This window comes from Haliotis asinina, chromosome 12, assembly GCF_037392515.1.
Source record: "Haliotis asinina isolate JCU_RB_2024 chromosome 12, JCU_Hal_asi_v2, whole genome shotgun sequence".
NCBI lineage: Eukaryota > Metazoa > Mollusca > Gastropoda > Lepetellida > Haliotidae > Haliotis > Haliotis asinina.
Genome location: NC_090291.1, coordinates 51535208 through 51547785, shown reverse-complemented (window position 1 = coordinate 51547785; position 12578 = coordinate 51535208).

The window sequence follows — 12578 nt, the reverse complement described above, 5'->3', positions numbered from 1 at the left end:
CAACAAAAATAAAGAGATAGGGTGACAGAGGGTCCCCCTGCCTGCATCCGCTTTCACGTGCGACACAAATCAGAGAGTTTACTATGTTGGATGATACATGATATTGTTTCATATGTAAGTATGTTTATCCAGCGAGTGATTTCAGGGCCAAAACCAAAGTTAGCTAGAACAATATTCAGGAACTCTTTGGACACTGTATCGAAAGCCTTCTAAAAATCTATAAGGGGAATTAGACCTGGGATATTTCTTTAGTTAGTTTCAAACATTATATCATAGAGTAATCTTGTGTTTTCACTAAGAGTTCTACCTGGAATAAAACATGTTTGGTTAACATGTGCAAGGGAATCTAGGGTTTTCTTTAGACGGTTAGTCACACAAGTGCTAACAATTTTATAGAGTGCATTCAGTAAAGTAATAGGTTTCCAAAGTGTTTATCTCTGTTAGCTTTAGGCATGCAAGTTATTACTCCTCTTTTCAAAGTTATTGACATTTGATTTTTTCTGAAATATGTTTGACAAATCTAAAAATCCATACTTTGAATTCCTTCCAAAAGAATTTAAAGAAGTCAATTGAGAATCCATCAATTCCGGGTCTTTTGCTATTTTTCATATTCCTGACTGCATAGGAAATGTCGCTCATGCCTATCCCTTTCCAAACTGCTTCTTAATTCATCATAAAGGGTAAGGGTTACAATGTGATCGAGAGCGGTAAAGTATTTTTCTTCTTGTTTATCAGCAGAATAAAGTTTTATAAAAGGATTTTACTTCTTTCAGTATAGAATCGCTATCTGTAAACGCCACTTTGTTGTTTGACCGAAGTTTATTATTAGAATTATTAACATAGTTTCTGTTTTTTAAATGGCAGCAATATTTTGTTGGTTTTTCACCCCCTCCCCCCTCATACCAGAAAAGCCTATTTCTCATTGATATTCCCCTCATTTCTTCTTCTTTTATCTCTTCAAGTTCAGTTTTGTGCTTTGAAAGTTAACCAAGCAGATTTTCACTGATGATTTGAAAATCCCTTCGTATACTTTGTTCAAGAGTGTTTATTGTTGATTCTAGTTCATCAGTTCTATTTTTTGTACTCTTTTTAAACATGTAGAATTATACTCTTACCTTTTCATGAGTAGGGTTTTTACAAATGAGCTATCATCGATCTTAAGCTGTAATTCCTTAGGATTATCATCATTACTTGGTTCAGATATTGTGTAATCATCAATGGTTTTATTTATTTTGTATTTCTAACTAAGCTTCCATAATCTGGGTTTAGAGTCAAGGAATTGTTGAACTTCCAGAAAATAGGGAAATGGTAGAATGATCAGATTTATAACCTGCTAAAATGTTGGAATCCAAGGTTAAGTCGTATTATGATAAAGTCTAATCTAGCTTGTTGCCTTGGATTTTTTTCCACCACGTATATTTCTTTTCACTTTTGTTTAATTCTCTCCAGATATCAAAAACGTTGTTATATTCCAAAGAGTTCAATACCGCTTCTCTGGATTTGGGGCTATTTATGTGTTTGTAATTTCCAGTCACCCACAATGACAACTGATACATTTCCAAAATCATGAATTTTTAAAATATGTCTTTATAGAAACTTGGGTTATCGTTATTTGGTTCATAGAGATTAGTGAGTGTAATTCTTTTATCTTCTACAGTTAGATCTATAATGTAATGCCATGTTCATCGATAATTGTCCTATGGTTAGTGTAGTCAACAGCATTGTCAAAAAGTATAGAAACGCCTCTTGCGTTGCAATTATACATTGCAGACCCCATTCATTTTTCATAGTATTAACATTTTCGGGCGAAATATGAATGTCTTGTGGACAGATAATAGAGTATTCTTTTCTGGATAGGTTAATAACATCTTTTCTTTTGTTTTTATCGGCTAAACCTAAGCAATTTGACGAAATCATTTTAAGTTTCTTAGTCTGAATCATTTCAAATGGCGATTTTGCTATGGGACAAAATGGCTCTAAATGGGAATATAAACAGATCAGTAGCATGGCAGTTTGGGATTGGGTACAGTAAGTTTGAAGACAGTGGCATATATACCATGAGAGTGAGTGAGTGAGTGAGTGAGTTAAACTTTATCGTCACATCGGCAATATTTCAGCCATACCGTGACGAGAACAATTAATTTCATACATAATAATTAATGGTAATTTGTAAAAACCTGTCAGCGAAGGACAGTAAAACAACTAGATAATCACAGATTCTAATGTAAAACTAGAGGACAATACAAGTTAAAAGCAAGCAATATTTATCGCCAACAACTGAAGGTAGATCACCACACTAAGGACCATGGGGTCTTACAGTACATTTGCCTCCTGCATGGACCCTAGTTGGATTTACATCATCCCCTCAGTCGTTAGCAATGGAGACACATCTAACTATAAATTAAAACTACACATATTCTACGATTAAAAAACGTGGAACGTTTAAATTTACTTGGAATGTCCTGGGACCTACGTACCCTCTCAGGAGGACAATAATTTTAAAGTACTTTAACCCCGCTCGTGGATACAGCCACAAACAATCTAAGTTACCAATTCAAACCTCCAATCATAAAATATAGACATATTTACAAATCAGGCAACAAATCTAATTCTTTTAAAAATGAAATAATGAAATGAGAACTTATGTTGCTAAAAAGATCGTTCATGGTACGTGATTTGAAATGATTATCCCTTGTGATAGAATATTCAACACAGTCACGCAAGACATGCTTGACTGTGATTCTTCCATCACAAAGGAGGCAAAATGGAGGGTCCTCACCTTTAATAAGTAGTTATGAGTGTATCTCGTATGGCCAATACGACATCGTCGCATGACGACCTATTCAAATCTGGACTGACAACCTAAATAGGTGTAACCGATATATGGTGTTATTGCGTGTAACGTATTTATACCTGCGTGTGTGTCCCACTTCTTCTGCATTAGATCACGGATGTAGGTTCTAATGTTGCCTTTATAATCATTGTATGGAATAAGAAGTGGTGTCACAGATTTGTTGAGTGCTGCCTTAGCAGCAAGGTCGGCCATTGTGTTCCCACAAATGCCATCGTGCCTAGGTAACCAACAGAAGACGATGTCGTATTGGCCAGTAGCAAGATCATTATTTAACTCAATAATTTCTGTTAAAAGTGGATGTTTACAAGGGAAGTTTTTAATAGCCTGAAGACAAGGAAGCGGGTCAGAATAAAAAATATATTGTATATGTTTAGGATTTCTTTGAATATATTTAAGAGCTGTTAATATGGCGTTTGCTTCAGCTGTAAAAACTGAGCTGTCATCGGGTAAACTGGAAGATATTTTTCTGGATCTAATGGCACAAGAGACTGTGCCACCACCCTTGGCCCCATCTGTAAATAAGGATCTGTAATTGATATATTTATTGTTTAATTGATGATATTCCTGTCTATTTTGTAATTCATTAGTTGCTGACTTTTTAAACTGTGTTAGAGTAAGGTCAACCTGTGGTCTAACCAACCGCCAAGGAGGAGAAGACAGCAAACGCGAAGGAGCTATATTTTCTAGCTCAGTGCCGGCATCAATTAGGAATGGTTTAATTCGATGCCCAAGAGCTGGAACAAGAGAAGAATGCTTGGTGTATAATTCCTCGTAGTGGGGATTAAAGACACAGTTGAAAGAAGGGTTAGACTTGTTAGAATATAACGTTGTAATATACTGTAAGGGTAGTTTTATAGTGCGTTGTGTAAGAGATGGTTCATCTGCCTCAACGTAGAGACTGTCAACGGGGGAAGTTCAAAAGGAACCAAGACAAAGTCTTAGACCTTGGTAATGGATAGGATCTAACAGTTTAAGGTTGCTTTACAGGCTCCACCATATACAATGGAGCCATAATCAAGGTTGGCGCGAATGAGTGATCTATATAGGTGAAGGAGGGTAGTTGATCCCCTCCCCACTTTGAATTGGAAACAACCTTTAACAAATCGAGTGCTTTCAGCCATTTAGCTTTGAGTGATTTAATATGTGGCAGGAAGATTAAATGTGAATCGAAAATAAGACCCAAGAACTTGGCCTCTTTCACAACTTTGATGGGGTTGCCATTTAGAAATAGTTCTGGATCTTTATGCGGTTTGTATTTACGGCAGAAATGGATACAATATGTTTTGGATTTATAAAATTTAGAGCCGTTTTCAAGGCACCATTTACTTCTTTCGTTTAAACACAGCTGCAGTTGCCGTTCAATAGTAAACATGTTTTTGCCACGGCAAGAAATGTTAAAATCATCCACAAATAATGATCCGTCGATTGAATCACTTAAAACCTTTGACAACCTTTTTGTCTTTATACTAAACAGTGTAACGGATAATATACTGCCTTGTAGGACACCCTGATCCTGATTGTAATGATCAGACAGGGTAGAACCGACGCGGAATTGAAATTGTCTGTTATTTAAAAAGTTGGATATAAACTGAGGCAAACGACCCCGTAATCCAAAATCATGTAAATCCTTCAAAATACCATGTTTCCATGTGGTTTCATATGCCTTTTCTAGATCGAAAAAGATCGACACTGATTGTTGTTTATGATATATGGCATTTTTAACAAAAGATTCCAGACGCACTAAATGATCAATGGTACTACGGTTTTTACGGAAACGGCACCCGTGGCTAGCCACCTCCTCGTGGTGGGTGCTGGGTAATGCTAAGAGCTCGCCGACACCCCCGTAGTGGACCCGGGGGGATATTTGGTCCACCAGCTCGTTTGCCGTGGGTTGCGGCCCTGTACCGGCGGAGGAGGGGATCCTGGTGGTTGAGGGCACTGGGGGCTTGCAAACGTGTTCCTGTTGCTCAGTACACCACTTTGGCCCTGACTTCGCCTAGACGGGTGGTCGAATGGGCCCGGTTCGACCAATCGGCTGGTCATGCCAAGCCCTGTGCATGGAGTATATATATGTCATTACACAAATTTTATTTGGATTTTTACTTTCGGTCTTGGCCTATTTGTTCATTGACCTTTTCTGATTTTAAATTGCATTTTTGAAGTTCTGAACTTTTGCCTAGATTCTTATGCCAGAAGGCGGTGGCTCATGGGCCAGTCTGGTAGATTAATTATTTATAATTTTCTGCTGGAGTATATGATCCGGGTATCCTTGGTGCTGCAAGCTGGAGGCCCGCTTGCTTTAGCAGTGTCCTTGTGATACTCCGTGTTGGGTGGGGAGCTCGGATGATGAACCATATTACCTTAACCATGGCTTACGAAATACCACTAAAAATATTGACCCTGTTGATACTGACCAGAGACCGTCTGCATCGATTGAATATTGGCCGCGTTTCATTGTGATTGAGACTCCTGAGAAGACACCGTTAAAACTGAACCCCTTTGCTGTATCTAAGGGTATTCAAGGTATTGCAGGGGATGTGAAGAACATAAGACGCTTACGTTCAGGTGCCCTGTTAGTAGAGTGCGGGAAAAAGCAGCAAGCAACCAATTTGTTGAACATCAAATCTTTCGTTGGCATTCTGGTCACGGTCTCTGCACTCAAAACCTTGAACTCAAGCAAAGGTATCGTTAGAGATCGAGACCGATTGTTTGATGATATGTCGGAACTTGATACAGGATCTAAAATGAAGGATCAAGGTGTACTCTACGTCAAGCACTTTTCAACTCGGAGAAACAGTGAAACCATCAAAACAAACACGTATCTGTTTACTTTTTCATGTCCTAATGATCACAAATCAGTGAAGGCAGGCTACTGTAACATTCCAGTTGTTACCTACATCCCCAACCCCCTAAGGTGTTTAAATGCCAGAAATATGGACACGGTGTAAATACTTGCACATTGTCTGTTGTGTGTGCTCACACACACAACAGAAGATAGTGACAGTGATTATAAAAAATGCACCAACTGCTCAGGCGACCATTCTTCATTTTCTAAACAAAAAATACTAGTACCAGTTTGGAAAGAGCAAATGGAGATCAATAAAATAAAATTTACTCAAAATATCTCTTTTTCCGAGGCCAAAAAAATGGTAAAGAAATCTGATCTTCCAGAAAGTTACAGTAGCAAAAACATCATCGGGGTGTAGCTCTAAAACCACAGGCTGTCATTCTAGTCATACAAAACGTTATTTAAAGCCCTGTTTCACTTAATACTAATATGCAGGTTGTTGCAGTGAGAATTACTTTACATGTAGCGTTTACGCTATACTCTCTCTATATTCGCCGTCTTTGACGTTTGCCAGTCTATATGACGAACTCCCGAAGCCCTGTACAAACTCAAAAGGTAAATTGTTGGAGGACTTTTGTTCTGACAATGATTTATGTATTTATAATGATGTTGCCAGCACATATTTACAACCTGGCACAGGGACTTATTCTGCTCTCGACTTGTCACTCACAAATTCAGAACTACTTAATGAATTCGAATGGTCAGTCCACGATGACCTGTGTGGAAGTGACCATTTTCCTACTGTACTAAAATCTGTAACTCCATCTGATGTTCCTCCATCATCAAGGCGGAATTTTAAAAAGGCTAACTGGGCTTTATATGAAACATTGTGTGCTGAAAAACTTAAACCCGAACGTTTCATTGACGTTCCTATTAAATGTTTTTCTGAGGAACTGAATTCCATAGCTGATGAGTGTATACCAAATTCCTCTGCAGTTCCACATATTCGAAAACCATGGTTCAGCGATGAATGCAAACAAGCTAGGAAGGCAAGGAAAAAAGCAGAACATTATTTCCGTCGCCATCCTATGGTGCATAATTTAAATGAATTTAAAATTTTAAATGCTAAAGCACGGCGTACTTTTAAACAGAACAAACGCCAATCTTGGCAAAATTATGTATCCAAATTAAATTCTCGGACACCCATGTCCAAGGTATGGAACATGGTCCAGAAAATTAAAGGTAAAGGTACTAAATGTATTGTCCATCATCTTAAACATGGGGATTAATTACTTACTGATAAATCAGATATTGCGAATAAACTGGGCGAAACCCTCGCTAAACATTCTTCCTCTTCTAATTATATACCTAAATTTCAGCAATATCCAAAACAACAAGAAAGGAAAACTATTAATTTCAATTCTGATAATGGGGAAGATTATAATGAAACGTTTTCTATTCATGAACTCCATACTGCTCTTGATCAAGCTCATGACACTGTTACGTGAGCTAATAACATACATTATCAACTCCTGAAGCACTTACCAGAATCCTGTTTAGAGACGCTCTTATCAATTTTTGATGATATTTGGACTTCCGGGAAATTTCCTCCTACATGGCGTGACGCTATAGTAGTACCAATACCTAAACCTGGACGTGATCACACGGATCCGTCAAATTAGCGTCCGATTTCATTAACTAGCTGTGTTTGCAAAACCATGGAACGCATGATAAATAATCGACTTGTTTGGTACTTGGAAACAAATAACCTTATCACAGACATACTATGTGGTTTCCGGAAAAACAGAAGTACTGTCGATCACTTAGTGCGTTTGGAATCATTTGTGAAAAATGCACTGTTTAATAAACAACCTGCTGTGTCTATCTTTTTTGATCTTGAGAAAGCATATGACACAACCTGGAAATATGGCATTTTGAGAGATTTACATGATTTCGGTTTGCGAGGTCGTTTGCCTGAATTCATAGGCGACTTTTTAAATAACAGACAATTTCAAGTCCGCTTGGGGTCTACCCTGTCTGATCATTACAATCAGGATCAAGGAGTTCCACAAGGCAGTATTTTGTCAGTCACACTTTCTAGTATAAAGATAAACAGTTTATCAAAAGTTTTAAACGATTCAATTGATGGATCGTTATTTGTGGATGATTTTAATATTTCTTGTCGTGGTAAAAATATGCATAACACCGAACGGCAACTGCAGTTGTGTTTAAACAAGATTATTATATGGTGTCTTGAAAACGGCTTTAAATTTTCTAAATTTAAAACTAACTGCATACATTTTTGTCGTAAATATAAACCACATAAAGACCCTGAACTATCTCTAGATGGCACGCCAATTAAAGTTGTTAAGGAAGCTAAGTTCTTGGGTCTCATTTTTGACTCACATTTGACCTTTTGTCCGCATATTAAGTCACTTAAAACTAAATGCTTGAAAGCACTTGACTTGTTGAAAATGGTTTCTAAATGGGGAGGTGATCAAGCTACCCTTCTCCATCTATATCGATCTCTCGTGCGTTCTAAACTTGATCATGGCTCCGTCGTCTATGGTGGAACCTGCAAAAGCAACTTAAAACTATTAGATTCAGTCCATCATCAAGGTCTAAGACTTTGTCTTGGCTCCTTTAGAACTTCACCTGTTGACAGCCTGTATGTCGAGGCTGATGAACCATCTCTTGAGCAGCGACGTATAAAATTAGCTTTACAATATGTAACAACACTATATTCAAATGAGTCAAACCCTGCATATAACCGTGTTTTCAATCCTCTGTATGAGGATTTATACAATAAGAAATCTTCTCTTGTTCCGCCTCTTGGTTTAAGAATAAGACCACTTATTTCTGCCGCCAGCATTGAGCTGGAAAACATAGCTCCTTCCTGTCTTCTTTCTTCTCCTCCTTGGCAGTTGGTTAGGCCACAAGTTGACCTAACATTAAGGACATTTAAAAAACCAGAAACGAATGAATTACAGTACAAACAAGAATATAATCAACTGAAACATGAATATAGCAATTATAAATCCTTATTTACAGATGGGTCCAAGGACCGTGGCGCTGTGGCTTGTGCCACTGTCATTGGATCCAGAACAATATCTTCTAAATTACCAGATAATAGTTCTATTTTACAGCAGAAGCTAACGCCATATTAACAGCTCTTAAATATATTCAAAGACACCCTAAACGTAAACAATATATAATCTATTCGGACTCTCTTTCTTGCCTTCAGGCTATTAAAAATATCTCTTGTAAACATCCACTTTTAATTGAAATTATTAAATTGTATAATAATCTTGCCACTGGCCAATAAGACATATTCTTCTGTTGATTACCCAGCCACGTAGGCATTTCCGGTAACGCAATGGCCGATCTTGCTGCCAAGGCAGCACGCAACAAATCTGGGACACCACTTCTTATTCCATACTCTGATTATTAAGTTAGCATTAGAACTTACATCCGTGATCTGATGCAGAAGAAGTGGGACACCCAAGTAGGTATAAATAAATTACACGAAATAAAACCGTATATTGGTTACACCTACTTGGGCTGTCAGTCCAGATTTGAAGAGGTTATTTTACGACGATGTCGTATTTGGCCATACACGATATACTCATGTGCACCTGTTAAAAGGTGAGGATCCTCCTTTTTGTATGCCTTGTGATGAGAGAGTCACGGTCAAGCATATTCTGCTTGACTGTGTCGAATTCTCCATCACAAGGGATAAGTATTTTACAGTTAAAACAATGAAGGATCTTTTTGCCAGCTTTAAGTCTCATTTAATTATTTGTTTTTTTAAAAGAAATTGATTTTTGGGTGGAATATTGAATATCATGCTGTGTAAATAGATGTATTTTAATGATTGGTAGTTTGGACTGAATTGTTGGTGGATGTACCCTCAAAGGGGGTTGAAGTACTGTAAAAGTATTGTCCTCCTGAGAGGGTACGTAAGTCCACAAACATTCACAGTAAATTTTAGTCTACCAGGTTTTTAATCGTGGCATTCCTGTTGTTTTAATTTTGGCTAACTTTCCGTACAATCGCCAGCAGCTGAAGGGATGATGTAAATCCAACTAGGGTCAATGTAGGTGGCAAAGGTACTGTAAGTCCCCATGGTTCCTAGTGTGGTGATCTACCTTCTGTTGTTGGCGATCTATAGTCTGGTTTTATAGTGTATTGTCTAAATAGTGTTATTAGTTTTACCTTCCCATGCTAGTTTTAATTGAAATTGTGATATTCTAGTTGTTTTACTGTCCTTCGTTGACAGATTCTACCACATGCATATATTTTATTTAAATGTTCTCGTCACGATATGGCCGATGTGACGTAAAAAATTAACTCACTCACTCACTTTTACGGAAACCACATTGTTTATCAGCTAAAAGATTATTGGTCTCCAAGTACCAAACGAGCCAATTATTGATCATGCGTTCCATGGTTTTGCAAACGCAGCTAGTAAGTGAAGTTGGTCTATAGAGTGAAGGATCAGTATGATCACGTCCAGGTTTAGGGATAGGGACAATTATAGCATTACGTCATGAAGTAGGAAAGTTTCCAGATGTCCAAATGTCATCAGAAATATGTCACAGAGTTTCTCTGAATGATTCTGGTAAATACTTTAGGAACTAATAGTGTATATTATCAGCCCCTGAAGCAGTATCGTGAGCCTGGTCAAGAGCAGTATAAAGCTCATGGATCGAAAACTTTTCATTGTAATCTTCCCCATTATCAGAACTGAAATTAATAAGTTTATTTGAAATGTTTACTAGTTAATAACTGGTTTCCATCTTTAAGATGGTGAATGCTAGATGTGGAGCCCTTACCTTTGATTTATTTAATCATGTTCCAGAGTTTAGGCATTGGCGTACGCGATTTAATGTTTGATACATAATTTGGGGTTTACTTTGCTTAAACGTATGCCGTGCTTTAGCATTTAAAATTTAAAATTTATTCAAATTATGTACCATGGGGTGTCGACGGAAATAGTCTTCCGCCTTTTTTCCGATTCTTCCTGGCCTGTTTGTAATTATTGTTGAACCATGGTTTTGAAATATGTGGAATAGCAGAGGTACACATTCCTCAGGAATGATATTCATTTCATCAGAAAAATGTTTTATAGCATCAGGAATATTGATAAAAAGTTCAGGTTTAAGCTTGTTTGTACATTCACCACTGAACCATGGTTTTCTTATGTGTGGAACTGCCGAGGACTTTGGTATACACTCATCAGCTATGGAGTTCAATTCATCAGAGAAGCATTTAATAGCATCCGGAACGTCAATAAAACGTTCAGGTTTAAGTTTTTCAGCATACAGTGTTTCATATAAAACCCAATTAGCCTTTTTGAAGTTCCATCTGGATGATGAAGAAACATCAGATGGAGTTACAGGTTGGGAAATGTTGGGAAATGGTCACTACCACAAAAATTCATCATGGACAGACCATTCAAATTCATTTAATAGGTTTGGGTCTGTAACTGACATATCCAGGGCCGAAAATGTTCCCGTGCCAGGATGTAAATACGTATTTGAATCGTTATTATAAATGCATAAATCATTATTTGAAATAAAATTTTCCCGTACTTTACCTTCAGTTTTTGTAGCTGAACCACCCCAGAGCGGGTTGTGGCCATTTAGATCACCCATAATAATGCAGGGTTTAGGAAGTTCATCATAAAGAGCTTGTAGATCATTCATTTGAAGAGCTGAAGAGGGTGGTATATACAGAGAACATAATGCAACAGCTTGGAGATTAGTTCTGAGTGTAACAGGGCTGTGAATAACATTCTGCTTAACAAGGATGGAAGATCCTCCAGTTGCTGTCACACCTGGTGGGGAAAAAGAGTGATAGGCATTGAAATGACGCAGGTCAAAAACGTCAGACTGGTTTAGATATGTCTCCTGTAGACAAATTGCTGGCGGTGTAAAATCTTGCACTGAAAGTTGTAAATAATTGAACTTAGTCCGTAGTGCCCTGCAATTCCACTGAATTAAGGATGTGTTCGTCATTTAAAGGGCAGTAACTGGTGACAATGCTCTCCCATTCTTTTTGGGTGACCATTGGTATGGGAGTTGGTGCTCACATGGGCGGATACCTCAATATCCATGTCCTCAAGCAACCCATATCTGTTATGGAGTTGCACGACGTCTTTCAGTGCCTTTGGCACGCGATCCGATTGAATTTGTTTTTTTTAGACTCCACTTTGGTTGATTTAGACGGCTTAATTTTTTATTCAGTCTGAGTCGACGACGACAATTCTCTGTGTTTTCTTGGTGTTTGATTGGAACTATAATCTGAATGTGACGCACTGGGTACTGCAGAAAAAAGTTGTTGGGTGTTCTGACGTCCACACTTAGCATTCCTTGGACAAAGCCATGTTGTCGCTGTCACAACGCAAACACTTGATTTTGTTAGTGCATGTTTTACCATCATGATCACATTCTCCACATCTGTAGCAAGTGAGCTTATTTCTGCAAGAATTTTGCCCATGACCAAATTTCTGACAATTAAAACAGCGTGTTGGTCGTGGGATGAAAAGTTCCACACGCATATTACAATTTCACCTTACTGTGGCAGTGACATCAGTCAACTCTGCTTCTAAGAAAAACAGAACAAAAGTGCCAGACATGAGGAATGATGTACAGGTCTTCTCCAGATTGTATGTTTCTTGTGAGAACAGGGATGGTGATATGGAAACATTCTTTCAACATGAGAATCATGCCTGGCCACCTTCACTTGCAGACTAACTCAAGGCAAAGCTGAAATTCTCAAATCCTTAGAGTCTTTAATCTCAACTCAGTTTGTTGGACCACCTTATGTACAAGTCAAGAATCTTGATGGTGCTACTATAGTTCAAACTCTGGATTCTTTGAGAATAAAAAGGGAAAGAAATATTGTACTTCAAACATTTGATGATTTCTCCAA